The sequence below is a fragment of the Schistocerca serialis genome, chromosome 2, assembly GCF_023864345.2.
Source record: "Schistocerca serialis cubense isolate TAMUIC-IGC-003099 chromosome 2, iqSchSeri2.2, whole genome shotgun sequence".
Lineage (NCBI taxonomy): Eukaryota > Metazoa > Arthropoda > Insecta > Orthoptera > Acrididae > Schistocerca > Schistocerca serialis.
In genome coordinates this window covers 1,122,450,840-1,122,472,827 of record NC_064639.1, presented here as the reverse complement: position 1 = coordinate 1,122,472,827, position 21,988 = coordinate 1,122,450,840, and the positions used below count along the sequence as shown (strand labels likewise).

The 21,988-nt window shown below is 53.4% G+C and overlaps 66 non-coding genes across 66 annotated transcripts; 22 read left to right on the top strand and 44 right to left on the bottom strand.

Moving 5' to 3' along the window:
* Positions 1-385: 385 nt before the first annotated feature.
* Positions 386-457, top strand: Trnap-agg (transfer RNA proline (anticodon AGG)). The gene has a single exon. It is a non-coding gene; the product is annotated as a tRNA-Pro (tRNA).
* Positions 458-651: 194 nt separating this feature from the next.
* Positions 652-725, bottom strand: Trnav-aac (transfer RNA valine (anticodon AAC)). The gene has a single exon. It is a non-coding gene; the product is annotated as a tRNA-Val (tRNA).
* Positions 726-882: 157 nt separating this feature from the next.
* Positions 883-956, bottom strand: Trnav-cac (transfer RNA valine (anticodon CAC)). Its single transcript has one exon. It is a non-coding gene; the product is annotated as a tRNA-Val (tRNA).
* Positions 957-1,356: 400 nt separating this feature from the next.
* Trnap-agg (transfer RNA proline (anticodon AGG)) lies at positions 1,357-1,428 on the top strand. Its single transcript has one exon. It is a non-coding gene; the product is annotated as a tRNA-Pro (tRNA).
* A 193-nt stretch (positions 1,429-1,621) lies between these two features.
* Positions 1,622-1,694, bottom strand: Trnav-aac (transfer RNA valine (anticodon AAC)). The gene has a single exon. It is a non-coding gene; the product is annotated as a tRNA-Val (tRNA).
* Positions 1,695-1,848: 154 nt separating this feature from the next.
* Positions 1,849-1,921, bottom strand: Trnav-cac (transfer RNA valine (anticodon CAC)). Its single transcript has one exon. It is a non-coding gene; the product is annotated as a tRNA-Val (tRNA).
* A 402-nt stretch (positions 1,922-2,323) lies between these two features.
* Trnap-agg (transfer RNA proline (anticodon AGG)) lies at positions 2,324-2,395 on the top strand. Its single transcript has one exon. It is a non-coding gene; the product is annotated as a tRNA-Pro (tRNA).
* Positions 2,396-2,589: 194 nt separating this feature from the next.
* Trnav-aac (transfer RNA valine (anticodon AAC)) lies at positions 2,590-2,662 on the bottom strand. The gene has a single exon. It is a non-coding gene; the product is annotated as a tRNA-Val (tRNA).
* Positions 2,663-2,820: 158 nt separating this feature from the next.
* Positions 2,821-2,893, bottom strand: Trnav-cac (transfer RNA valine (anticodon CAC)). The gene has a single exon. It is a non-coding gene; the product is annotated as a tRNA-Val (tRNA).
* A 402-nt stretch (positions 2,894-3,295) lies between these two features.
* On the top strand, positions 3,296-3,367 carry Trnap-agg (transfer RNA proline (anticodon AGG)). The gene has a single exon. It is a non-coding gene; the product is annotated as a tRNA-Pro (tRNA).
* Positions 3,368-3,561: 194 nt separating this feature from the next.
* Positions 3,562-3,634, bottom strand: Trnav-aac (transfer RNA valine (anticodon AAC)). The gene has a single exon. It is a non-coding gene; the product is annotated as a tRNA-Val (tRNA).
* A 158-nt stretch (positions 3,635-3,792) lies between these two features.
* Trnav-cac (transfer RNA valine (anticodon CAC)) lies at positions 3,793-3,865 on the bottom strand. Its single transcript has one exon. It is a non-coding gene; the product is annotated as a tRNA-Val (tRNA).
* Positions 3,866-4,267: 402 nt separating this feature from the next.
* Trnap-agg (transfer RNA proline (anticodon AGG)) lies at positions 4,268-4,339 on the top strand. The gene has a single exon. It is a non-coding gene; the product is annotated as a tRNA-Pro (tRNA).
* A 194-nt stretch (positions 4,340-4,533) lies between these two features.
* Positions 4,534-4,606, bottom strand: Trnav-aac (transfer RNA valine (anticodon AAC)). Its single transcript has one exon. It is a non-coding gene; the product is annotated as a tRNA-Val (tRNA).
* A 158-nt stretch (positions 4,607-4,764) lies between these two features.
* Positions 4,765-4,837, bottom strand: Trnav-cac (transfer RNA valine (anticodon CAC)). The gene has a single exon. It is a non-coding gene; the product is annotated as a tRNA-Val (tRNA).
* A 402-nt stretch (positions 4,838-5,239) lies between these two features.
* Trnap-agg (transfer RNA proline (anticodon AGG)) lies at positions 5,240-5,311 on the top strand. Its single transcript has one exon. It is a non-coding gene; the product is annotated as a tRNA-Pro (tRNA).
* Positions 5,312-5,505: 194 nt separating this feature from the next.
* On the bottom strand, positions 5,506-5,578 carry Trnav-aac (transfer RNA valine (anticodon AAC)). Its single transcript has one exon. It is a non-coding gene; the product is annotated as a tRNA-Val (tRNA).
* A 158-nt stretch (positions 5,579-5,736) lies between these two features.
* Trnav-cac (transfer RNA valine (anticodon CAC)) lies at positions 5,737-5,809 on the bottom strand. The gene has a single exon. It is a non-coding gene; the product is annotated as a tRNA-Val (tRNA).
* Positions 5,810-6,211: 402 nt separating this feature from the next.
* Trnap-agg (transfer RNA proline (anticodon AGG)) lies at positions 6,212-6,283 on the top strand. The gene has a single exon. It is a non-coding gene; the product is annotated as a tRNA-Pro (tRNA).
* A 194-nt stretch (positions 6,284-6,477) lies between these two features.
* Positions 6,478-6,550, bottom strand: Trnav-aac (transfer RNA valine (anticodon AAC)). Its single transcript has one exon. It is a non-coding gene; the product is annotated as a tRNA-Val (tRNA).
* Positions 6,551-6,708: 158 nt separating this feature from the next.
* Positions 6,709-6,781, bottom strand: Trnav-cac (transfer RNA valine (anticodon CAC)). Its single transcript has one exon. It is a non-coding gene; the product is annotated as a tRNA-Val (tRNA).
* A 402-nt stretch (positions 6,782-7,183) lies between these two features.
* On the top strand, positions 7,184-7,255 carry Trnap-agg (transfer RNA proline (anticodon AGG)). The gene has a single exon. It is a non-coding gene; the product is annotated as a tRNA-Pro (tRNA).
* A 194-nt stretch (positions 7,256-7,449) lies between these two features.
* Positions 7,450-7,522, bottom strand: Trnav-aac (transfer RNA valine (anticodon AAC)). Its single transcript has one exon. It is a non-coding gene; the product is annotated as a tRNA-Val (tRNA).
* A 158-nt stretch (positions 7,523-7,680) lies between these two features.
* Trnav-cac (transfer RNA valine (anticodon CAC)) lies at positions 7,681-7,753 on the bottom strand. The gene has a single exon. It is a non-coding gene; the product is annotated as a tRNA-Val (tRNA).
* Positions 7,754-8,155: 402 nt separating this feature from the next.
* Positions 8,156-8,227, top strand: Trnap-agg (transfer RNA proline (anticodon AGG)). Its single transcript has one exon. It is a non-coding gene; the product is annotated as a tRNA-Pro (tRNA).
* A 194-nt stretch (positions 8,228-8,421) lies between these two features.
* Positions 8,422-8,494, bottom strand: Trnav-aac (transfer RNA valine (anticodon AAC)). Its single transcript has one exon. It is a non-coding gene; the product is annotated as a tRNA-Val (tRNA).
* A 158-nt stretch (positions 8,495-8,652) lies between these two features.
* Trnav-cac (transfer RNA valine (anticodon CAC)) lies at positions 8,653-8,725 on the bottom strand. Its single transcript has one exon. It is a non-coding gene; the product is annotated as a tRNA-Val (tRNA).
* A 402-nt stretch (positions 8,726-9,127) lies between these two features.
* Positions 9,128-9,199, top strand: Trnap-agg (transfer RNA proline (anticodon AGG)). The gene has a single exon. It is a non-coding gene; the product is annotated as a tRNA-Pro (tRNA).
* A 194-nt stretch (positions 9,200-9,393) lies between these two features.
* Positions 9,394-9,466, bottom strand: Trnav-aac (transfer RNA valine (anticodon AAC)). Its single transcript has one exon. It is a non-coding gene; the product is annotated as a tRNA-Val (tRNA).
* A 158-nt stretch (positions 9,467-9,624) lies between these two features.
* On the bottom strand, positions 9,625-9,697 carry Trnav-cac (transfer RNA valine (anticodon CAC)). The gene has a single exon. It is a non-coding gene; the product is annotated as a tRNA-Val (tRNA).
* A 402-nt stretch (positions 9,698-10,099) lies between these two features.
* Positions 10,100-10,171, top strand: Trnap-agg (transfer RNA proline (anticodon AGG)). The gene has a single exon. It is a non-coding gene; the product is annotated as a tRNA-Pro (tRNA).
* A 194-nt stretch (positions 10,172-10,365) lies between these two features.
* Positions 10,366-10,438, bottom strand: Trnav-aac (transfer RNA valine (anticodon AAC)). Its single transcript has one exon. It is a non-coding gene; the product is annotated as a tRNA-Val (tRNA).
* A 158-nt stretch (positions 10,439-10,596) lies between these two features.
* Trnav-cac (transfer RNA valine (anticodon CAC)) lies at positions 10,597-10,669 on the bottom strand. The gene has a single exon. It is a non-coding gene; the product is annotated as a tRNA-Val (tRNA).
* A 405-nt stretch (positions 10,670-11,074) lies between these two features.
* On the top strand, positions 11,075-11,146 carry Trnap-agg (transfer RNA proline (anticodon AGG)). The gene has a single exon. It is a non-coding gene; the product is annotated as a tRNA-Pro (tRNA).
* A 194-nt stretch (positions 11,147-11,340) lies between these two features.
* Trnav-aac (transfer RNA valine (anticodon AAC)) lies at positions 11,341-11,413 on the bottom strand. The gene has a single exon. It is a non-coding gene; the product is annotated as a tRNA-Val (tRNA).
* A 158-nt stretch (positions 11,414-11,571) lies between these two features.
* Trnav-cac (transfer RNA valine (anticodon CAC)) lies at positions 11,572-11,644 on the bottom strand. The gene has a single exon. It is a non-coding gene; the product is annotated as a tRNA-Val (tRNA).
* Positions 11,645-12,046: 402 nt separating this feature from the next.
* On the top strand, positions 12,047-12,118 carry Trnap-agg (transfer RNA proline (anticodon AGG)). The gene has a single exon. It is a non-coding gene; the product is annotated as a tRNA-Pro (tRNA).
* A 194-nt stretch (positions 12,119-12,312) lies between these two features.
* Trnav-aac (transfer RNA valine (anticodon AAC)) lies at positions 12,313-12,385 on the bottom strand. The gene has a single exon. It is a non-coding gene; the product is annotated as a tRNA-Val (tRNA).
* Positions 12,386-12,543: 158 nt separating this feature from the next.
* Trnav-cac (transfer RNA valine (anticodon CAC)) lies at positions 12,544-12,616 on the bottom strand. Its single transcript has one exon. It is a non-coding gene; the product is annotated as a tRNA-Val (tRNA).
* Positions 12,617-13,018: 402 nt separating this feature from the next.
* On the top strand, positions 13,019-13,090 carry Trnap-agg (transfer RNA proline (anticodon AGG)). Its single transcript has one exon. It is a non-coding gene; the product is annotated as a tRNA-Pro (tRNA).
* Positions 13,091-13,284: 194 nt separating this feature from the next.
* On the bottom strand, positions 13,285-13,357 carry Trnav-aac (transfer RNA valine (anticodon AAC)). The gene has a single exon. It is a non-coding gene; the product is annotated as a tRNA-Val (tRNA).
* Positions 13,358-13,515: 158 nt separating this feature from the next.
* Trnav-cac (transfer RNA valine (anticodon CAC)) lies at positions 13,516-13,588 on the bottom strand. The gene has a single exon. It is a non-coding gene; the product is annotated as a tRNA-Val (tRNA).
* Positions 13,589-13,990: 402 nt separating this feature from the next.
* Trnap-agg (transfer RNA proline (anticodon AGG)) lies at positions 13,991-14,062 on the top strand. The gene has a single exon. It is a non-coding gene; the product is annotated as a tRNA-Pro (tRNA).
* Positions 14,063-14,256: 194 nt separating this feature from the next.
* Positions 14,257-14,329, bottom strand: Trnav-aac (transfer RNA valine (anticodon AAC)). The gene has a single exon. It is a non-coding gene; the product is annotated as a tRNA-Val (tRNA).
* Positions 14,330-14,487: 158 nt separating this feature from the next.
* Trnav-cac (transfer RNA valine (anticodon CAC)) lies at positions 14,488-14,560 on the bottom strand. Its single transcript has one exon. It is a non-coding gene; the product is annotated as a tRNA-Val (tRNA).
* A 402-nt stretch (positions 14,561-14,962) lies between these two features.
* Positions 14,963-15,034, top strand: Trnap-agg (transfer RNA proline (anticodon AGG)). Its single transcript has one exon. It is a non-coding gene; the product is annotated as a tRNA-Pro (tRNA).
* A 194-nt stretch (positions 15,035-15,228) lies between these two features.
* Positions 15,229-15,301, bottom strand: Trnav-aac (transfer RNA valine (anticodon AAC)). Its single transcript has one exon. It is a non-coding gene; the product is annotated as a tRNA-Val (tRNA).
* Positions 15,302-15,459: 158 nt separating this feature from the next.
* On the bottom strand, positions 15,460-15,532 carry Trnav-cac (transfer RNA valine (anticodon CAC)). Its single transcript has one exon. It is a non-coding gene; the product is annotated as a tRNA-Val (tRNA).
* Positions 15,533-15,934: 402 nt separating this feature from the next.
* Trnap-agg (transfer RNA proline (anticodon AGG)) lies at positions 15,935-16,006 on the top strand. The gene has a single exon. It is a non-coding gene; the product is annotated as a tRNA-Pro (tRNA).
* A 194-nt stretch (positions 16,007-16,200) lies between these two features.
* Positions 16,201-16,273, bottom strand: Trnav-aac (transfer RNA valine (anticodon AAC)). Its single transcript has one exon. It is a non-coding gene; the product is annotated as a tRNA-Val (tRNA).
* A 158-nt stretch (positions 16,274-16,431) lies between these two features.
* On the bottom strand, positions 16,432-16,504 carry Trnav-cac (transfer RNA valine (anticodon CAC)). The gene has a single exon. It is a non-coding gene; the product is annotated as a tRNA-Val (tRNA).
* Positions 16,505-16,906: 402 nt separating this feature from the next.
* On the top strand, positions 16,907-16,978 carry Trnap-agg (transfer RNA proline (anticodon AGG)). The gene has a single exon. It is a non-coding gene; the product is annotated as a tRNA-Pro (tRNA).
* Positions 16,979-17,172: 194 nt separating this feature from the next.
* Trnav-aac (transfer RNA valine (anticodon AAC)) lies at positions 17,173-17,245 on the bottom strand. The gene has a single exon. It is a non-coding gene; the product is annotated as a tRNA-Val (tRNA).
* Positions 17,246-17,403: 158 nt separating this feature from the next.
* Positions 17,404-17,476, bottom strand: Trnav-cac (transfer RNA valine (anticodon CAC)). The gene has a single exon. It is a non-coding gene; the product is annotated as a tRNA-Val (tRNA).
* Positions 17,477-17,878: 402 nt separating this feature from the next.
* Positions 17,879-17,950, top strand: Trnap-agg (transfer RNA proline (anticodon AGG)). Its single transcript has one exon. It is a non-coding gene; the product is annotated as a tRNA-Pro (tRNA).
* Positions 17,951-18,144: 194 nt separating this feature from the next.
* On the bottom strand, positions 18,145-18,217 carry Trnav-aac (transfer RNA valine (anticodon AAC)). The gene has a single exon. It is a non-coding gene; the product is annotated as a tRNA-Val (tRNA).
* A 158-nt stretch (positions 18,218-18,375) lies between these two features.
* Trnav-cac (transfer RNA valine (anticodon CAC)) lies at positions 18,376-18,448 on the bottom strand. Its single transcript has one exon. It is a non-coding gene; the product is annotated as a tRNA-Val (tRNA).
* Positions 18,449-18,850: 402 nt separating this feature from the next.
* Positions 18,851-18,922, top strand: Trnap-agg (transfer RNA proline (anticodon AGG)). The gene has a single exon. It is a non-coding gene; the product is annotated as a tRNA-Pro (tRNA).
* A 194-nt stretch (positions 18,923-19,116) lies between these two features.
* Trnav-aac (transfer RNA valine (anticodon AAC)) lies at positions 19,117-19,189 on the bottom strand. The gene has a single exon. It is a non-coding gene; the product is annotated as a tRNA-Val (tRNA).
* Positions 19,190-19,347: 158 nt separating this feature from the next.
* On the bottom strand, positions 19,348-19,420 carry Trnav-cac (transfer RNA valine (anticodon CAC)). The gene has a single exon. It is a non-coding gene; the product is annotated as a tRNA-Val (tRNA).
* Positions 19,421-19,822: 402 nt separating this feature from the next.
* Trnap-agg (transfer RNA proline (anticodon AGG)) lies at positions 19,823-19,894 on the top strand. The gene has a single exon. It is a non-coding gene; the product is annotated as a tRNA-Pro (tRNA).
* Positions 19,895-20,088: 194 nt separating this feature from the next.
* On the bottom strand, positions 20,089-20,161 carry Trnav-aac (transfer RNA valine (anticodon AAC)). Its single transcript has one exon. It is a non-coding gene; the product is annotated as a tRNA-Val (tRNA).
* Positions 20,162-20,319: 158 nt separating this feature from the next.
* Trnav-cac (transfer RNA valine (anticodon CAC)) lies at positions 20,320-20,392 on the bottom strand. Its single transcript has one exon. It is a non-coding gene; the product is annotated as a tRNA-Val (tRNA).
* A 402-nt stretch (positions 20,393-20,794) lies between these two features.
* Positions 20,795-20,866, top strand: Trnap-agg (transfer RNA proline (anticodon AGG)). The gene has a single exon. It is a non-coding gene; the product is annotated as a tRNA-Pro (tRNA).
* Positions 20,867-21,060: 194 nt separating this feature from the next.
* Trnav-aac (transfer RNA valine (anticodon AAC)) lies at positions 21,061-21,135 on the bottom strand. The gene has a single exon. It is a non-coding gene; the product is annotated as a tRNA-Val (tRNA).
* A 152-nt stretch (positions 21,136-21,287) lies between these two features.
* Trnav-cac (transfer RNA valine (anticodon CAC)) lies at positions 21,288-21,364 on the bottom strand. The gene has a single exon. It is a non-coding gene; the product is annotated as a tRNA-Val (tRNA).
* Between the last annotated feature and the right edge of the window lie 624 nt (positions 21,365-21,988).

Sequence of the window (21,988 nt, the reverse complement as noted above, 5' to 3'; positions counted from 1 at the left end):
CTTGTTCACTCGAACTTGCCTCAGACTTTCTCTCGTCCGCGAATGCACAAACGACAGTTCTTTTGGTCAGCCTGGAACCCATCACAGGCCGAGGGCTCAAGAAGTCTTCGGGTGTGCTCGAGAGGGTGTCTGCCGTAGCACCCCTAACGAGATAGCGGCGTTTCGCGCAGTCGTTATTGCAAGTCATATCAGCAAAAGCAATCACTTTCCTCAGCAGCAGGCATTGCGAGCCCCGCGGCAGCTCTACATGAAGGTACCAATAGCCCAGGAAGGCCGCCGACCGCGGGAATTCGCGCCGCCCCCATCCCGCAAGCGTACACGAGACTTTCAGGGCAGCCTGGACGACATCGAGGGACTGGAATAATTGGCATTCGCCGGGTCACAGGGCTCGTTGGTCTAGGGGTATGATTCCTGCTTAGGGTGCAGGAGGTCCCGGGCTCAAATCCCGGACGAGCCCTAGCGTTTTGTGCAAACTGATCGCACGTCAGTGGCTGAGTCAGCGCAACAAGCTCGCCGTCAATATCAAATGAATTTCTTATTCGATGTGAGCAATTGACACTCTGGTCCGACACGTGAAGGCGATTACGAGGGTTTCGGGTACAGATGGTAGCAGATGCATGTTAGTACGTCTTGCTTAAAGTGATGAAAAAGTGTTTCGTCCCCGGGATCTAACCGGGGACCTTCTGCGTGTTAGGCAGACGTGATAACCGCTACACCACGGAAACTGCTTGTGTGCACCTTACTTCACAGACAACTTGTAGTGATGTTGCCATCGTAACTAAAAATTCAATAAATGTGGTACTTGCAAAACGAAGGGACATGCAGCAGATCCACACACGACGTGGCTCATTGGAGGACAATACGACATAGGCAGGAAAGTACTGTTTCCCGCCCGGGATCGAACCGGGGACCTTCTGCGTGTGAAGCAGACGTGATAACCGCTACACTACGGAAACGACGGACCCGAGGAGTCCATCCTTGTTCACTCGAACTTGCCTCAGACTTTCTCTCGTCCGCGAATGCACAAACGACAGTTCTTTTGTCAGCCTGGAACCCATCACAGCCGAGGCTCAAGAAGTCTTCGGGTGCTCGAGAGGGTGTCTGCCGTAGCACCCCTAACGAGATAGCGGCGTTTCGCGCAGTCGTTATTGCAAGTCATATCAGCAAAAGCAATCACTTTCTCAGCAGCAGGCATTGCGAGCCCCGCGGCAGCTCTACATGAAGGTACCAATAGCCCAGGAAGGCCGCCGACCGCGGGAATTCGCGCCGCCCCCATCCCGCAAGCGTACACGAGACTTTCAGGGCAGCCTGGACGACATCGAGGGACTGGAATAATTGGCATTCGCCGGGTCACAGGGCTCGTTGGTCTAGGGGTATGATTCCTGCTTAGGGTGCAGGAGGTCCCGGGTTCAAATCCCGGACGAGCCCTAGCGTTTTGTGCAAACTGATCGCACGTCAGTGGCTGAGTCAGCGCACAAGCTCGCCGTCAATATCAAATGAATTTCTTATTCGATGTGAGCAATTGACACTCTGGTCCGACACGTGAAGGCGATTACGAGGGTTTCGGGTACAGATGGTAGCAGATGCATGTTAGTACGTCTTGCTTAAAGTGATGAAAAAGTGTTTCGTCCCGGGATCTAACCGGGGACCTTCTGCGTGTTAGGCAGACGTGATAACCGCTACACCACGGAAACTGCTTGTGTGCACCTTACTTCACAGACAACTTGTAGTGATGTTGCCATCGTAACTAAAAAAATAAATGTGGTACTTGCAAAACGAAGGGACATGCAGCAGATCCACACACGACGTGGCTCATTGGAGGACAATACGACATAGGCAGGAAAGTACTGTTCCCGCCCGGGATCGAACCGGGGACCTTCTGCGTGTGAAGCAGACGTGATAACCGCTACACTACGGAAACGACGGACCCGAGGAGTCCATCCTTGTTCACTCGAACTTGCCTCAGACTTTCTCTCGTCCGCGAATGCACAAACGACAGTTCTTTTGTCAGCCTGGAACCCATCACAGCCGAGGGCTCAAGAAGTCTTCGGGGTGCTCGAGAGGGTGTCTGCCGTAGCACCCCTAACGAGATAGCGGCGTTTCGCGCAGTCGTTATTGCAAGTCATATCAGCAAAAGCAATCACTTTCTCAGCAGCAGGCATTGCGAGCCCCGCGGCAGCTCTACATGAAGGTACCAATAGCCCAGGAAGGCCGCCGACCGCGGGAATTCGCGCCGCCCCCATCCCGCAAGCGTACACGAGACTTTCAGGGCAGCCTGGACGACATCGAGGGACTGGAATAATTGGCATTCGCCGGGTCACAGGGCTCGTTGGTCTAGGGGTATGATTCCTGCTTAGGGTGCAGGAGGTCCCGGGTTCAAATCCCGGACGAGCCCTAGCGTTTTGTGCAAACTGATCGCACGTCAGTGGCTGAGTCAGCGCAACAAGCTCGCCGTCAATATCAAATGAATTTCTTATTCGATGTGAGCAATTGACACTCTGGTCCGACACGTGAAGGCGATTACGAGGGTTTCGGGTACAGATGGTAGCAGATGCATGTTAGTACGTCTTGCTTAAAGTGATGAAAAAGTGTTTCGTCCCGGGATCTAACCGGGGACCTTCTGCGTGTTAGGCAGACGTGATAACCGCTACACCACGGAAACTGCTTGTGTGCACCTTACTTCACAGACAACTTGTAGTGATGTTGCCATCGTAACTAAAAAATTCAATAAATGTGGTACTTGCAAAACGAAGGGACATGCAGCAGATCCACACACGACGTGGCTCATTGGAGGACAATACGACATAGGCAGGAAAGTACTGTTCCCGCCCGGGATCGAACCGGGGACCTTCTGCGTGTGAAGCAGACGTGATAACCGCTACACTACGGAAACGACGGACCCGAGGAGTCCATCCTTGTTCACTCGAACTTGCCTCAGACTTTCTCTCGTCCGCGAATGCACAAACGACAGTTCTTTTGTCAGCCTGGAACCCATCACAGCCGAGGGCTCAAGAAGTCTTCGGGGTGCTCGAGAGGGTGTCTGCCGTAGCACCCCTAACGAGATAGCGGCGTTTCGCGCAGTCGTTATTGCAAGTCATATCAGCAAAAGCAATCACTTTCTCAGCAGCAGGCATTGCGAGCCCCGCGGCAGCTCTACATGAAGGTACCAATAGCCCAGGAAGGCCGCCGACCGCGGGAATTCGCGCCGCCCCCATCCCGCAAGCGTACACGAGACTTTCAGGGCAGCCTGGACGACATCGAGGGACTGGAATAATTGGCATTCGCCGGGTCACAGGGCTCGTTGGTCTAGGGGTATGATTCCTGCTTAGGGTGCAGGAGGTCCCGGGCTCAAATCCCGGACGAGCCCTAGCGTTTTGTGCAAACTGATCGCACGTCAGTGGCTGAGTCAGCGCAACAAGCTCGCCGTCAATATCAAATGAATTTCTTATTCGATGTGAGCAATTGACACTCTGGTCCGACACGTGAAGGCGATTACGAGGGTTTCGGGTACAGATGGTAGCAGATGCATGTTAGTACGTCTTGCTTAAAGTGATGAAAAAGTGTTTCGTCCCGGGATCTAACCGGGGACCTTCTGCGTGTTAGGCAGACGTGATAACCGCTACACCACGGAAACTGCTTGTGTGCACCTTACTTCACAGACAACTTGTAGTGATGTTGCCATCGTAACTAAAAAATTCAATAAATGTGGTACTTGCAAAACGAAGGGACATGCAGCAGATCCACACACGACGTGGCTCATTGGAGGACAATACGACATAGGCAGGAAAGTACTGTTCCCGCCCGGGATCGAACCGGGGACCTTCTGCGTGTGAAGCAGACGTGATAACCGCTACACTACGGAAACGACGGACCCGAGGAGTCCATCCTTGTTCACTCGAACTTGCCTCAGACTTTCTCTCGTCCGCGAATGCACAAACGACAGTTCTTTTGTCAGCCTGGAACCCATCACAGCCGAGGGCTCAAGAAGTCTTCGGGGTGCTCGAGAGGGTGTCTGCCGTAGCACCCCTAACGAGATAGCGGCGTTTCGCGCAGTCGTTATTGCAAGTCATATCAGCAAAAGCAATCACTTTCTCAGCAGCAGGCATTGCGAGCCCCGCGGCAGCTCTACATGAAGGTACCAATAGCCCAGGAAGGCCGCCGACCGCGGGAATTCGCGCCGCCCCCATCCCGCAAGCGTACACGAGACTTTCAGGGCAGCCTGGACGACATCGAGGGACTGGAATAATTGGCATTCGCCGGGTCACAGGGCTCGTTGGTCTAGGGGTATGATTCCTGCTTAGGGTGCAGGAGGTCCCGGGTTCAAATCCCGGACGAGCCCTAGCGTTTTGTGCAAACTGATCGCACGTCAGTGGCTGAGTCAGCGCAACAAGCTCGCCGTCAATATCAAATGAATTTCTTATTCGATGTGAGCAATTGACACTCTGGTCCGACACGTGAAGGCGATTACGAGGGTTTCGGGTACAGATGGTAGCAGATGCATGTTAGTACGTCTTGCTTAAAGTGATGAAAAAGTGTTTCGTCCCGGGATCTAACCGGGGACCTTCTGCGTGTTAGGCAGACGTGATAACCGCTACACCACGGAAACTGCTTGTGTGCACCTTACTTCACAGACAACTTGTAGTGATGTTGCCATCGTAACTAAAAAATTCAATAAATGTGGTACTTGCAAAACGAAGGGACATGCAGCAGATCCACACACGACGTGGCTCATTGGAGGACAATACGACATAGGCAGGAAAGTACTGTTCCCGCCCGGGATCGAACCGGGGACCTTCTGCGTGTGAAGCAGACGTGATAACCGCTACACTACGGAAACGACGGACCCGAGGAGTCCATCCTTGTTCACTCGAACTTGCCTCAGACTTTCTCTCGTCCGCGAATGCACAAACGACAGTTCTTTTGTCAGCCTGGAACCCATCACAGCCGAGGGCTCAAGAAGTCTTCGGGGTGCTCGAGAGGGTGTCTGCCGTAGCACCCCTAACGAGATAGCGGCGTTTCGCGCAGTCGTTATTGCAAGTCATATCAGCAAAAGCAATCACTTTCTCAGCAGCAGGCATTGCGAGCCCCGCGGCAGCTCTACATGAAGGTACCAATAGCCCAGGAAGGCCGCCGACCGCGGGAATTCGCGCCGCCCCCATCCCGCAAGCGTACACGAGACTTTCAGGGCAGCCTGGACGACATCGAGGGACTGGAATAATTGGCATTCGCCGGGTCACAGGGCTCGTTGGTCTAGGGGTATGATTCCTGCTTAGGGTGCAGGAGGTCCCGGGCTCAAATCCCGGACGAGCCCTAGCGTTTTGTGCAAACTGATCGCACGTCAGTGGCTGAGTCAGCGCAACAAGCTCGCCGTCAATATCAAATGAATTTCTTATTCGATGTGAGCAATTGACACTCTGGTCCGACACGTGAAGGCGATTACGAGGGTTTCGGGTACAGATGGTAGCAGATGCATGTTAGTACGTCTTGCTTAAAGTGATGAAAAAGTGTTTCGTCCCGGGATCTAACCGGGGACCTTCTGCGTGTTAGGCAGACGTGATAACCGCTACACCACGGAAACTGCTTGTGTGCACCTTACTTCACAGACAACTTGTAGTGATGTTGCCATCGTAACTAAAAAATTCAATAAATGTGGTACTTGCAAAACGAAGGGACATGCAGCAGATCCACACACGACGTGGCTCATTGGAGGACAATACGACATAGGCAGGAAAGTACTGTTCCCGCCCGGGATCGAACCGGGGACCTTCTGCGTGTGAAGCAGACGTGATAACCGCTACACTACGGAAACGACGGACCCGAGGAGTCCATCCTTGTTCACTCGAACTTGCCTCAGACTTTCTCTCGTCCGCGAATGCACAAACGACAGTTCTTTTGTCAGCCTGGAACCCATCACAGCCGAGGGCTCAAGAAGTCTTCGGGGTGCTCGAGAGGGTGTCTGCCGTAGCACCCCTAACGAGATAGCGGCGTTTCGCGCAGTCGTTATTGCAAGTCATATCAGCAAAAGCAATCACTTTCTCAGCAGCAGGCATTGCGAGCCCCGCGGCAGCTCTACATGAAGGTACCAATAGCCCAGGAAGGCCGCCGACCGCGGGAATTCGCGCCGCCCCCATCCCGCAAGCGTACACGAGACTTTCAGGGCAGCCTGGACGACATCGAGGGACTGGAATAATTGGCATTCGCCGGGTCACAGGGCTCGTTGGTCTAGGGGTATGATTCCTGCTTAGGGTGCAGGAGGTCCCGGGTTCAAATCCCGGACGAGCCCTAGCGTTTTGTGCAAACTGATCGCACGTCAGTGGCTGAGTCAGCGCAACAAGCTCGCCGTCAATATCAAATGAATTTCTTATTCGATGTGAGCAATTGACACTCTGGTCCGACACGTGAAGGCGATTACGAGGGTTTCGGGTACAGATGGTAGCAGATGCATGTTAGTACGTCTTGCTTAAAGTGATGAAAAAGTGTTTCGTCCCGGGATCTAACCGGGGACCTTCTGCGTGTTAGGCAGACGTGATAACCGCTACACCACGGAAACTGCTTGTGTGCACCTTACTTCACAGACAACTTGTAGTGATGTTGCCATCGTAACTAAAAAATTCAATAAATGTGGTACTTGCAAAACGAAGGGACATGCAGCAGATCCACACACGACGTGGCTCATTGGAGGACAATACGACATAGGCAGGAAAGTACTGTTCCCGCCCGGGATCGAACCGGGGACCTTCTGCGTGTGAAGCAGACGTGATAACCGCTACACTACGGAAACGACGGACCCGAGGAGTCCATCCTTGTTCACTCGAACTTGCCTCAGACTTTCTCTCGTCCGCGAATGCACAAACGACAGTTCTTTTGTCAGCCTGGAACCCATCACAGCCGAGGGCTCAAGAAGTCTTCGGGGTGCTCGAGAGGGTGTCTGCCGTAGCACCCCTAACGAGATAGCGGCGTTTCGCGCAGTCGTTATTGCAAGTCATATCAGCAAAAGCAATCACTTTCTCAGCAGCAGGCATTGCGAGCCCCGCGGCAGCTCTACATGAAGGTACCAATAGCCCAGGAAGGCCGCCGACCGCGGGAATTCGCGCCGCCCCCATCCCGCAAGCGTACACGAGACTTTCAGGGCAGCCTGGACGACATCGAGGGACTGGAATAATTGGCATTCGCCGGGTCACAGGGCTCGTTGGTCTAGGGGTATGATTCCTGCTTAGGGTGCAGGAGGTCCCGGGTTCAAATCCCGGACGAGCCCTAGCGTTTTGTGCAAACTGATCGCACGTCAGTGGCTGAGTCAGCGCAACAAGCTCGCCGTCAATATCAAATGAATTTCTTATTCGATGTGAGCAATTGACACTCTGGTCCGACACGTGAAGGCGATTACGAGGGTTTCGGGTACAGATGGTAGCAGATGCATGTTAGTACGTCTTGCTTAAAGTGATGAAAAAGTGTTTCGTCCCGGGATCTAACCGGGGACCTTCTGCGTGTTAGGCAGACGTGATAACCGCTACACCACGGAAACTGCTTGTGTGCACCTTACTTCACAGACAACTTGTAGTGATGTTGCCATCGTAACTAAAAAATTCAATAAATGTGGTACTTGCAAAACGAAGGGACATGCAGCAGATCCACACACGACGTGGCTCATTGGAGGACAATACGACATAGGCAGGAAAGTACTGTTCCCGCCCGGGATCGAACCGGGGACCTTCTGCGTGTGAAGCAGACGTGATAACCGCTACACTACGGAAACGACGGACCCGAGGAGTCCATCCTTGTTCACTCGAACTTGCCTCAGACTTTCTCTCGTCCGCGAATGCACAAACGACAGTTCTTTTGTCAGCCTGGAACCCATCACAGCCGAGGGCTCAAGAAGTCTTCGGGGTGCTCGAGAGGGTGTCTGCCGTAGCACCCCTAACGAGATAGCGGCGTTTCGCGCAGTCGTTATTGCAAGTCATATCAGCAAAAGCAATCACTTTCTCAGCAGCAGGCATTGCGAGCCCCGCGGCAGCTCTACATGAAGGTACCAATAGCCCAGGAAGGCCGCCGACCGCGGGAATTCGCGCCGCCCCCATCCCGCAAGCGTACACGAGACTTTCAGGGCAGCCTGGACGACATCGAGGGACTGGAATAATTGGCATTCGCCGGGTCACAGGGCTCGTTGGTCTAGGGGTATGATTCCTGCTTAGGGTGCAGGAGGTCCCGGGCTCAAATCCCGGACGAGCCCTAGCGTTTTGTGCAAACTGATCGCACGTCAGTGGCTGAGTCAGCGCAACAAGCTCGCCGTCAATATCAAATGAATTTCTTATTCGATGTGAGCAATTGACACTCTGGTCCGACACGTGAAGGCGATTACGAGGGTTTCGGGTACAGATGGTAGCAGATGCATGTTAGTACGTCTTGCTTAAAGTGATGAAAAAGTGTTTCGTCCCGGGATCTAACCGGGGACCTTCTGCGTGTTAGGCAGACGTGATAACCGCTACACCACGGAAACTGCTTGTGTGCACCTTACTTCACAGACAACTTGTAGTGATGTTGCCATCGTAACTAAAAAATTCAATAAATGTGGTACTTGCAAAACGAAGGGACATGCAGCAGATCCACACACGACGTGGCTCATTGGAGGGCAATACGACATAGGCAGGAAAGTACTGTTCCCGCCCGGGATCGAACCGGGGACCTTCTGCGTGTGAAGCAGACGTGATAACCGCTACACTACGGAAACGACGGACCCGAGGAGTCCATCCTTGTTCACTCGAACTTGCCTCAGACTTTCTCTCGTCCGCGAATGCACAAACGACAGTTCTTTTGTCAGCCTGGAACCCATCACAGCCGAGGGCTCAAGAAGTCTTCGGGGTGCTCGAGAGGGTGTCTGCCGTAGCACCCCTAACGAGATAGCGGCGTTTCGCGCAGTCGTTATTGCAAGTCATATCAGCAAAAGCAATCACTTTCTCAGCAGCAGGCATTGCGAGCCCCGCGGCAGCTCTACATGAAGGTACCAATAGCCCAGGAAGGCCGCCGACCGCGGGAATTCGCGCCGCCCCCATCCCGCAAGCGTACACGAGACTTTCAGGGCAGCCTGGACGACATCGAGGGACTGGAATAATTGGCATTCGCCGGGTCACAGGGCTCGTTGGTCTAGGGGTATGATTCCTGCTTAGGGTGCAGGAGGTCCCGGGTTCAAATCCCGGACGAGCCCTAGCGTTTTGTGCAAACTGATCGCACGTCAGTGGCTGAGTCAGCGCAACAAGCTCGCCGTCAATATCAAATGAATTTCTTATTCGATGTGAGCAATTGACACTCTGGTCCGACACGTGAAGGCGATTACGAGGGTTTCGGGTACAGATGGTAGCAGATGCATGTTAGTACGTCTTGCTTAAAGTGATGAAAAAGTGTTTCGTCCCGGGATCTAACCGGGGACCTTCTGCGTGTTAGGCAGACGTGATAACCGCTACACCACGGAAACTGCTTGTGTGCACCTTACTTCACAGACAACTTGTAGTGATGTTGCCATCGTAACTAAAAAATTCAATAAATGTGGTACTTGCAAAACGAAGGGACATGCAGCAGATCCACACACGACGTGGCTCATTGGAGGACAATACGACATAGGCAGGAAAGTACTGTTCCCGCCCGGGATCGAACCGGGGACCTTCTGCGTGTGAAGCAGACGTGATAACCGCTACACTACGGAAACGACGGACCCGAGGAGTCCATCCTTGTTCACTCGAACTTGCCTCAGACTTTCTCTCGTCCGCGAATGCACAAACGACAGTTCTTTTGTCAGCCTGGAACCCATCACAGCCGAGGGCTCAAGAAGTCTTCGGGGTGCTCGAGAGGGTGTCTGCCGTAGCACCCCTAACGAGATAGCGGCGTTTCGCGCAGTCGTTATTGCAAGTCATATCAGCAAAAGCAATCACTTTCTCAGCAGCAGGCATTGCGAGCCCCGCGGCAGCTCTACATGAAGGTACCAATAGCCCAGGAAGGCCGCCGACCGCGGGAATTCGCGCCGCCCCCATCCCGCAAGCGTACACGAGACTTTCAGGGCAGCCTGGACGACATCGAGGGACTGGAATAATTGGCATTCGCCGGGTCACAGGGCTCGTTGGTCTAGGGGTATGATTCCTGCTTAGGGTGCAGGAGGTCCCGGGCTCAAATCCCGGACGAGCCCTAGCGTTTTGTGCAAACTGATCGCACGTCAGTGGCTGAGTCAGCGCAACAAGCTCGCCGTCAATATCAAATGAATTTCTTATTCGATGTGAGCAATTGACACTCTGGTCCGACACGTGAAGGCGATTACGAGGGTTTCGGGTACAGATGGTAGCAGATGCATGTTAGTACGTCTTGCTTAAAGTGATGAAAAAGTGTTTCGTCCCGGGATCTAACCGGGGACCTTCTGCGTGTTAGGCAGACGTGATAACCGCTACACCACGGAAACTGCTTGTGTGCACCTTACTTCACAGACAACTTGTAGTGATGTTGCCATCGTAACTAAAAAATTCAATAAATGTGGTACTTGCAAAACGAAGGGACATGCAGCAGATCCACACACGACGTGGCTCATTGGAGGACAATACGACATAGGCAGGAAAGTACTGTTCCCGCCCGGGATCGAACCGGGGACCTTCTGCGTGTGAAGCAGACGTGATAACCGCTACACTACGGAAACGACGGACCCGAGGAGTCCATCCTTGTTCACTCGAACTTGCCTCAGACTTTCTCTCGTCCGCGAATGCACAAACGACAGTTCTTTTGTCAGCCTGGAACCCATCACAGCCGAGGGCTCAAGAAGTCTTCGGGGTGCTCGAGAGGGTGTCTGCCGTAGCACCCCTAACGAGATAGCGGCGTTTCGCGCAGTCGTTATTGCAAGTCATATCAGCAAAAGCAATCACTTTCTCAGCAGCAGGCATTGCGAGCCCCGCGGCAGCAGCTCTACATGAAGGTACCAATAGCCCAGGAAGGCCGCCGACCGCGGGAATTCGCGCCGCCCCCATCCCGCAAGCGTACACGAGACTTTCAGGGCAGCCTGGACGACATCGAGGGACTGGAATAATTGGCATTCGCCGGGTCACAGGGCTCGTTGGTCTAGGGGTATGATTCCTGCTTAGGGTGCAGGAGGTCCCGGGTTCAAATCCCGGACGAGCCCTAGCGTTTTGTGCAAACTGATCGCACGTCAGTGGCTGAGTCAGCGCAACAAGCTCGCCGTCAATATCAAATGAATTTCTTATTCGATGTGAGCAATTGACACTCTGGTCCGACACGTGAAGGCGATTACGAGGGTTTCGGGTACAGATGGTAGCAGATGCATGTTAGTACGTCTTGCTTAAAGTGATGAAAAAGTGTTTCGTCCCGGGATCTAACCGGGGACCTTCTGCGTGTTAGGCAGACGTGATAACCGCTACACCACGGAAACTGCTTGTGTGCACCTTACTTCACAGACAACTTGTAGTGATGTTGCCATCGTAACTAAAAAATTCAATAAATGTGGTACTTGCAAAACGAAGGGACATGCAGCAGATCCACACACGACGTGGCTCATTGGAGGACAATACGACATAGGCAGGAAAGTACTGTTCCCGCCCGGGATCGAACCGGGGACCTTCTGCGTGTGAAGCAGACGTGATAACCGCTACACTACGGAAACGACGGACCCGAGGAGTCCATCCTTGTTCACTCGAACTTGCCTCAGACTTTCTCTCGTCCGCGAATGCACAAACGACAGTTCTTTTGTCAGCCTGGAACCCATCACAGCCGAGGGCTCAAGAAGTCTTCGGGGTGCTCGAGAGGGTGTCTGCCGTAGCACCCCTAACGAGATAGCGGCGTTTCGCGCAGTCGTTATTGCAAGTCATATCAGCAAAAGCAATCACTTTCTCAGCAGCAGGCATTGCGAGCCCCGCGGCAGCTCTACATGAAGGTACCAATAGCCCAGGAAGGCCGCCGACCGCGGGAATTCGCGCCGCCCCCATCCCGCAAGCGTACACGAGACTTTCAGGGCAGCCTGGACGACATCGAGGGACTGGAATAATTGGCATTCGCCGGGTCACAGGGCTCGTTGGTCTAGGGGTATGATTCCTGCTTAGGGTGCAGGAGGTCCCGGGCTCAAATCCCGGACGAGCCCTAGCGTTTTGTGCAAACTGATCGCACGTCAGTGGCTGAGTCAGCGCAACAAGCTCGCCGTCAATATCAAATGAATTTCTTATTCGATGTGAGCAATTGACACTCTGGTCCGACACGTGAAGGCGATTACGAGGGTTTCGGGTACAGATGGTAGCAGATGCATGTTAGTACGTCTTGCTTAAAGTGATGAAAAAGTGTTTCGTCCCGGGATCTAACCGGGGACCTTCTGCGTGTTAGGCAGACGTGATAACCGCTACACCACGGAAACTGCTTGTGTGCACCTTACTTCACAGACAACTTGTAGTGATGTTGCCATCGTAACTAAAAAATTCAATAAATGTGGTACTTGCAAAACGAAGGGACATGCAGCAGATCCACACACGACGTGGCTCATTGGAGGACAATACGACATAGGCAGGAAAGTACTGTTCCCGCCCGGGATCGAACCGGGGACCTTCTGCGTGTGAAGCAGACGTGATAACCGCTACACTACGGAAACGACGGACCCGAGGAGTCCATCCTTGTTCACTCGAACTTGCCTCAGACTTTCTCTCGTCCGCGAATGCACAAACGACAGTTCTTTTGTCAGCCTGGAACCCATCACAGCCGAGGGCTCAAGAAGTCTTCGGGGTGCTCGAGAGGGTGTCTGCCGTAGCACCCCTAACGAGATAGCGGCGTTTCGCGCAGTCGTTATTGCAAGTCATATCAGCAAAAGCAATCACTTTCTCAGCAGCAGGCATTGCGAGCCCCGCGGCAGCTCTACATGAAGGTACCAATAGCCCAGGAAGGCCGCCGACCGCGGGAATTCGCGCCGCCCCCATCCCGCAAGCGTACACGAGACTTTCAGGGCAGCCTGGACGACATCGAGGGACTGGAATAATTGGCATTCGCCGGGTCACAGGGCTCGTTGGTCTAGGGGTATGATTCCTGCTTAGGGTGCAGGAGGTCCCGGGTTCAAATCCCGGACGAGCCCTAGCGTTTTGTGCAAACTGATCGCACGTCAGTGGCTGAGTCAGCGCAACAAGCTCGCCGTCAATATCAAATGAATTTCTTATTCGATGTGAGCAATTGACACTCTGGTCCGACACGTGAAGGCGATTACGAGGGTTTCGGGTACAGATGGTAGCAGATGCATGTTAGTACGTCTTGCTTAAAGTGATGAAAAAGTGTTTCGTCCCGGGATCTAACCGGGGACCTTCTGCGTGTTAGGCAGACGTGATAACCGCTACACCACGGAAACTGCTTGTGTGCACCTTACTTCACAGACAACTTGTAGTGATGTTGCCATCGTAACTAAAAAATTCAATAAATGTGGTACTTGCAAAACGAAGGGACATGCAGCAGATCCACACACGACGTGGCTCATTGGAGGACAATACGACATAGGCAGGAAAGTACTGTTCCCGCCCGGGATCGAACCGGGGACCTTCTGCGTGTGAAGCAGACGTGATAACCGCTACACTACGGAAACGACGGACCCGAGGAGTCCATCCTTGTTCACTCGAACTTGCCTCAGACTTTCTCTCGTCCGCGAATGCACAAACGACAGTTCTTTTGTCAGCCTGGAACCCATCACAGCCGAGGGCTCAAGAAGTCTTCGGGGTGCTCGAGAGGGTGTCTGCCGTAGCACCCCTAACGAGATAGCGGCGTTTCGCGCAGTCGTTATTGCAAGTCATATCAGCAAAAGCAATCACTTTCTCAGCAGCAGGCATTGCGAGCCCCGCGGCAGCTCTACATGAAGGTACCAATAGCCCAGGAAGGCCGCCGACCGCGGGAATTCGCGCCGCCCCCATCCCGCAAGCGTACACGAGACTTTCAGGGCAGCCTGGACGACATCGAGGGACTGGAATAATTGGCATTCGCCGGGTCACAGGGCTCGTTGGTCTAGGGGTATGATTCCTGCTTAGGGTGCAGGAGGTCCCGGGTTCAAATCCCGGACGAGCCCTAGCGTTTTGTGCAAACTGATCGCACGTCAGTGGCTGAGTCAGCGCAACAAGCTCGCCGTCAATATCAAATGAATTTCTTATTCGATGTGAGCAATTGACACTCTGGTCCGACACGTGAAGGCGATTACGAGGGTTTCGGGTACAGATGGTAGCAGATGCATGTTAGTACGTCTTGCTTAAAGTGATGAAAAAGTGTTTCGTCCCGGGATCTAACCGGGGACCTTCTGCGTGTTAGGCAGACGTGATAACCGCTACACCACGGAAACTGCTTGTGTGCACCTTACTTCACAGACAACTTGTAGTGATGTTGCCATCGTAACTAAAAAATTCAATAAATGTGGTACTTGCAAAACGAAGGGACATGCAGCAGATCCACACACGACGTGGCTCATTGGAGGACAATACGACATAGGCAGGAAAGTACTGTTCCCGCCCGGGATCGAACCGGGGACCTTCTGCGTGTGAAGCAGACGTGATAACCGCTACACTACGGAAACGACGGACCCGAGGAGTCCATCCTTGTTCACTCGAACTTGCCTCAGACTTTCTCTCGTCCGCGAATGCACAAACGACAGTTCTTTTGTCAGCCTGGAACCCATCACAGCCGAGGGCTCAAGAAGTCTTCGGGGTGCTCGAGAGGGTGTCTGCCGTAGCACCCCTAACGAGATAGCGGCGTTTCGCGCAGTCGTTATTGCAAGTCATATCAGCAAAAGCAATCACTTTCTCAGCAGCAGGCATTGCGAGCCCCGCGGCAGCTCTACATGAAGGTACCAATAGCCCAGGAAGGCCGCCGACCGCGGGAATTCGCGCCGCCCCCATCCCGCAAGCGTACACGAGACTTTCAGGGCAGCCTGGACGACATCGAGGGACTGGAATAATTGGCATTCGCCGGGTCACAGGGCTCGTTGGTCTAGGGGTATGATTCCTGCTTAGGGTGCAGGAGGTCCCGGGCTCAAATCCCGGACGAGCCCTAGCGTTTTGTGCAAACTGATCGCACGTCAGTGGCTGAGTCAGCGCAACAAGCTCGCCGTCAATATCAAATGAATTTCTTATTCGATGTGAGCAATTGACACTCTGGTCCGACACGTGAAGGCGATTACGAGGGTTTCGGGTACAGATGGTAGCAGATGCATGTTAGTACGTCTTGCTTAAAGTGATGAAAAAGTGTTTCGTCCCGGGATCTAACCGGGGACCTTCTGCGTGTTAGGCAGACGTGATAACCGCTACACCACGGAAACTGCTTGTGTGCACCTTACTTCACAGACAACTTGTAGTGATGTTGCCATCGTAACTAAAAAATTCAATAAATGTGGTACTTGCAAAACGAAGGGACATGCAGCAGATCCACACACGACGTGGCTCATTGGAGGACAATACGACATAGGCAGGAAAGTACTGTTCCCGCCCGGGATCGAACCGGGGACCTTCTGCGTGTGAAGCAGACGTGATAACCGCTACACTACGGAAACGACGGACCCGAGGAGTCCATCCTTGTTCACTCGAACTTGCCTCAGACTTTCTCTCGTCCGCGAATGCACAAACGACAGTTCTTTTGTCAGCCTGGAACCCATCACAGCCGAGGGCTCAAGAAGTCTTCGGGGTGCTCGAGAGGGTGTCTGCCGTAGCACCCCTAACGAGATAGCGGCGTTTCGCGCAGTCGTTATTGCAAGTCATATCAGCAAAAGCAATCACTTTCTCAGCAGCAGGCATTGCGAGCCCCGCGGCAGCTCTACATGAAGGTACCAATAGCCCAGGAAGGCCGCCGACCGCGGGAATTCGCGCCGCCCCCATCCCGCAAGCGTACACGAGACTTTCAGGGCAGCCTGGACGACATCGAGGGACTGGAATAATTGGCATTCGCCGGGTCACAGGGCTCGTTGGTCTAGGGGTATGATTCCTGCTTAGGGTGCAGGAGGTCCCGGGTTCAAATCCCGGACGAGCCCTAGCGTTTTGTGCAAACTGATCGCACGTCAGTGGCTGAGTCAGCGCAACAAGCTCGCCGTCAATATCAAATGAATTTCTTATTCGATGTGAGCAATTGACACTCTGGTCCGACACGTGAAGGCGATTACGAGGGTTTCGGGTACAGATGGTAGCAGATGCATGTTAGTACGTCTTGCTTAAAGTGATGAAAAAGTGTTTCGTCCCGGGATCTAACCGGGGACCTTCTGCGTGTTAGGCAGACGTGATAACCGCTACACCACGGAAACTGCTTGTGTGCACCTTACTTCACAGACAACTTGTAGTGATGTTGCCATCGTAACTAAAAAATTCAATAAATGTGGTACTTGCAAAACGAAGGGACATGCAGCAGATCCACACACGACGTGGCTCATTGGAGGACAATACGACATAGGCAGGAAAGTACTGTTCCCGCCCGGGATCGAACCGGGGACCTTCTGCGTGTGAAGCAGACGTGATAACCGCTACACTACGGAAACGACGGACCCGAGGAGTCCATCCTTGTTCACTCGAACTTGCCTCAGACTTTCTCTCGTCCGCGAATGCACAAACGACAGTTCTTTTGTCAGCCTGGAACCCATCACAGCCGAGGGCTCAAGAAGTCTTCGGGGTGCTCGAGAGGGTGTCTGCCGTAGCACCCCTAACGAGATAGCGGCGTTTCGCGCAGTCGTTATTGCAAGTCATATCAGCAAAAGCAATCACTTTCTCAGCAGCAGGCATTGCGAGCCCCGCGGCAGCTCTACATGAAGGTACCAATAGCCCAGGAAGGCCGCCGACCGCGGGAATTCGCGCCGCCCCCATCCCGCAAGCGTACACGAGACTTTCAGGGCAGCCTGGACGACATCGAGGGACTGGAATAATTGGCATTCGCCGGGTCACAGGGCTCGTTGGTCTAGGGGTATGATTCCTGCTTAGGGTGCAGGAGGTCCCGGGCTCAAATCCCGGACGAGCCCTAGCGTTTTGTGCAAACTGATCGCACGTCAGTGGCTGAGTCAGCGCAACAAGCTCGCCGTCAATATCAAATGAATTTCTTATTCGATGTGAGCAATTGACACTCTGGTCCGACACGTGAAGGCGATTACGAGGGTTTCGGGTACAGATGGTAGCAGATGCATGTTAGTACGTCTTGCTTAAAGTGATGAAAAAGTGTTTCGTCCCGGGATCTAACCGGGGACCTTCTGCGTGTTAGGCAGACGTGATAACCGCTACACCACGGAAACTGCTTGTGTGCACCTTACTTCACAGACAACTTGTAGTGATGTTGCCATCGTAACTAAAAAATTCAATAAATGTGGTACTTGCAAAACGAAGGGACATGCAGCAGATCCACACACGACGTGGCTCATTGGAGGACAATACGACATAGGCAGGAAAGTACTGTTCCCGCCCGGGATCGAACCGGGGACCTTCTGCGTGTGAAGCAGACGTGATAACCGCTACACTACGGAAACGACGGACCCGAGGAGTCCATCCTTGTTCACTCGAACTTGCCTCAGACTTTCTCTCGTCCGCGAATGCACAAACGACAGTTCTTTTGTCAGCCTGGAACCCATCACAGCCGAGGGCTCAAGAAGTCTTCGGGGTGCTCGAGAGGGTGTCTGCCGTAGCACCCCTAACGAGATAGCGGCGTTTCGCGCAGTCGTTATTGCAAGTCATATCAGCAAAAGCAATCACTTTCTCAGCAGCAGGCATTGCGAGCCCCGCGGCAGCTCTACATGAAGGTACCAATAGCCCAGGAAGGCCGCCGACCGCGGGAATTCGCGCCGCCCCCATCCCGCAAGCGTACACGAGACTTTCAGGGCAGCCTGGACGACATCGAGGGACTGGAATAATTGGCATTCGCCGGGTCACAGGGCTCGTTGGTCTAGGGGTATGATTCCTGCTTAGGGTGCAGGAGGTCCCGGGTTCAAATCCCGGACGAGCCCTAGCGTTTTGTGCAAACTGATCGCACGTCAGTGGCTGAGTCAGCGCAACAAGCTCGCCGTCAATATCAAATGAATTTCTTATTCGATGTGAGCAATTGACACTCTGGTCCGACACGTGAAGGCGATTACGAGGGTTTCGGGTACAGATGGTAGCAGATGCATGTTAGTACGTCTTGCTTAAAGTGATGAAAAAGTGTTTCGTCCCGGGATCTAACCGGGGACCTTCTGCGTGTTAGGCAGACGTGATAACCGCTACACCACGGAAACTGCTTGTGTGCACCTTACTTCACAGACAACTTGTAGTGATGTTGCCATCGTAACTAAAAAATTCAATAAATGTGGTACTTGCAAAACGAAGGGACATGCAGCAGATCCACACACGACGTGGCTCATTGGAGGACAATACGACATAGGCAGGAAAGTACTGTTCCCGCCCGGGATCGAACCGGGGACCTTCTGCGTGTGAAGCAGACGTGATAACCGCTACACTACGGAAACGACGGACCCGAGGAGTCCATCCTTGTTCACTCGAACTTGCCTCAGACTTTCTCTCGTCCGCGAATGCACAAACGACAGTTCTTTTGTCAGCCTGGAACCCATCACAGCCGAGGGCTCAAGAAGTCTTCGGGGTGCTCGAGAGGGTGTCTGCCGTAGCACCCCTAACGAGATAGCGGCGTTTCGCGCAGTCGTTATTGCAAGTCATATCAGCAAAAGCAATCACTTTCTCAGCAGCAGGCATTGCGAGCCCCGCGGCAGCTCTACATGAAGGTACCAATAGCCCAGGAAGGCCGCCGACCGCGGGAATTCGCGCCGCCCCCATCCCGCAAGCGTACACGAGACTTTCAGGGCAGCCTGGACGACATCGAGGGACTGGAATAATTGGCATTCGCCGGGTCACAGGGCTCGTTGGTCTAGGGGTATGATTCCTGCTTAGGGTGCAGGAGGTCCCGGGCTCAAATCCCGGACGAGCCCTAGCGTTTTGTGCAAACTGATCGCACGTCAGTGGCTGAGTCAGCGCAACAAGCTCGCCGTCAATATCAAATGAATTTCTTATTCGATGTGAGCAATTGACACTCTGGTCCGACACGTGAAGGCGATTACGAGGGTTTCGGGTACAGATGGTAGCAGATGCATGTTAGTACGTCTTGCTTAAAGTGATGAAAAAGTGTTTCGTCCCGGGATCTAACCGGGGACCTTCTGCGTGTTAGGCAGACGTGATAACCGCTACACCACGGAAACTGCTTGTGTGCACCTTACTTCACAGACAACTTGTAGTGATGTTGCCATCGTAACTAAAAAATTCAATAAATGTGGTACTTGCAAAACGAAGGGACATGCAGCAGATCCACACACGACGTGGCTCATTGGAGGACAATACGACATAGGCAGGAAAGTACTGTTCCCGCCCGGGATCGAACCGGGGACCTTCTGCGTGTGAAGCAGACGTGATAACCGCTACACTACGGAAACGACGGACCCGAGGAGTCCATCCTTGTTCACTCGAACTTGCCTCAGACTTTCTCTCGTCCGCGAATGCACAAACGACAGTTCTTTTGTCAGCCTGGAACCCATCACAGCCGAGGGCTCAAGAAGTCTTCGGGGTGCTCGAGAGGGTGTCTGCCGTAGCACCCCTAACGAGATAGCGGCGTTTCGCGCAGTCGTTATTGCAAGTCATATCAGCAAAAGCAATCACTTTCTCAGCAGCAGGCATTGCGAGCCCCGCGGCAGCTCTACATGAAGGTACCAATAGCCCAGGAAGGCCGCCGACCGCGGGAATTCGCGCCGCCCCCATCCCGCAAGCGTACACGAGACTTTCAGGGCAGCCTGGACGACATCGAGGGACTGGAATAATTGGCATTCGCCGGGTCACAGGGCTCGTTGGTCTAGGGGTATGATTCCTGCTTAGGGTGCAGGAGGTCCCGGGTTCAAATCCCGGACGAGCCCTAGCGTTTTGTGCAAACTGATCGCACGTCAGTGGCTGAGTCAGCGCAACAAGCTCGCCGTCAATATCAAATGAATTTCTTATTCGATGTGAGCAATTGACACTCTGGTCCGACACGTGAAGGCGATTACGAGGGTTTCGGGTACAGATGGTAGCAGATGCATGTTAGTACGTCTTGCTTAAAGTGATGAAAAAGTGTTTCGTCCCGGGATCTAACCGGGGACCTTCTGCGTGTTAGGCAGACGTGATAACCGCTACACCACGGAAACTGCTTGTGTGCACCTTACTTCACAGACAACTTGTAGTGATGTTGCCATCGTAACTAAAAAATTCAATAAATGTGGTACTTGCAAAACGAAGGGACATGCAGCAGATCCACACACGACGTGGCTCATTGGAGGACAATACGACATAGGCAGGAAAGTACTGTTCCCGCCCGGGATCGAACCGGGGACCTTCTGCGTGTGAAGCAGACGTGATAACCGCTACACTACGGAAACGACGGACCCGAGGAGTCCATCCTTGTTCACTCGAACTTGCCTCAGACTTTCTCTCGTCCGCGAATGCACAAACGACAGTTCTTTTGTCAGCCTGGAACCCATCACAGCCGAGGGCTCAAGAAGTCTTCGGGGTGCTCGAGAGGGTGTCTGCCGTAGCACCCCTAACGAGATAGCGGCGTTTCGCGCAGTCGTTATTGCAAGTCATATCAGCAAAAGCAATCACTTTCTCAGCAGCAGGCATTGCGAGCCCCGCGGCAGCTCTACATGAAGGTACCAATAGCCCAGGAAGGCCGCCGACCGCGGGAATTCGCGCCGCCCCCATCCCGCAAGCGTACACGAGACTTTCAGGGCAGCCTGGACGACATCGAGGGACTGGAATAATTGGCATTCGCCGGGTCACAGGGCTCGTTGGTCTAGGGGTATGATTCCTGCTTAGGGTGCAGGAGGTCCCGGGTTCAAATCCCGGACGAGCCCTAGCGTTTTGTGCAAACTGATCGCACGTCAGTGGCTGAGTCAGCGCAACAAGCTCGCCGTCAATATCAAATGAATTTCTTATTCGATGTGAGCAATTGACACTCTGGTCCGACACGTGAAGGCGATTACGAGGGTTTCGGGTACAGATGGTAGCAGATGCATGTTAGTACGTCTTGCTTAAAGTGATGAAAAAGTGGTTTCGTCCCGGGATCTAACCGGGGACCTTCTGCGTGTTAGGCAGACGTGATAACCGCTACACCACGGAAACTGCTTGTGTGCACCTTACTTCACAGACAACTTGTAGTGATGTTGCCATCGTAACTAAAAATTCAATAAATGTGGTACTTGCAAACGAAGGGACATGCAGCAGATCCACACACGACGTGGCTCAATTGGGAGGACAATACGACATAGGCAGGAAAGTACTGTTCCGCCCGGGATCGAACCGGGGACCTTCTGCGTGTGAAGCAGACGTGATAACCGCTACACTACGGAAACGACGGACCCGAGGAGTCCATCCTTGTTCACTCGAACTTGCCTCAGACTTTCTCTCGTCCGCGAATGCACAAACGACAGTTCTTTTGTCAGCCTGGAACCCATCACAGCCGAGGCTCAAGAAGTCTTCGGGGTGCTCGAGAGGGTGTCTGCCGTAGCACCCCTAACGAGATAGCGCGCGTTTCGCGCAGTCGTTATTGCAAGTCATATCAGCAAAAGCAATCACTTTCTCAGCAGCAGGCATTGCGAGCCCCGCGGCAGCTCTACATGAAGGTACCAATAGCCAGGAAGGCCGCCGACCGCGGGAATTCGCGCCGCCCCCATCCCGCAAGCGTACACGAGACTTTCAGGGCAGCCTGGACGACATCGAGGGGACTGGAATAATTGGCATTCGCCCGGGTCACAGGGCTCGTTGGTCTAGGGGTATGATTCCTGCTTAGGGTGCAGGAGGTCCCGGGCTCAAATCCCGGACGAGCCCTAGCGTTTTGTGCAAACTGATCGCACGTCAAGTGGCTGAGTCAGCGCAACAAGCTCGCCGTCAATATCAAATGAATTTCTTATTCGATGTGAGCAATTGACACTCTGGTCCGACACGTGAAGGCGATTACGAGGGTTTCGGGTACAGAT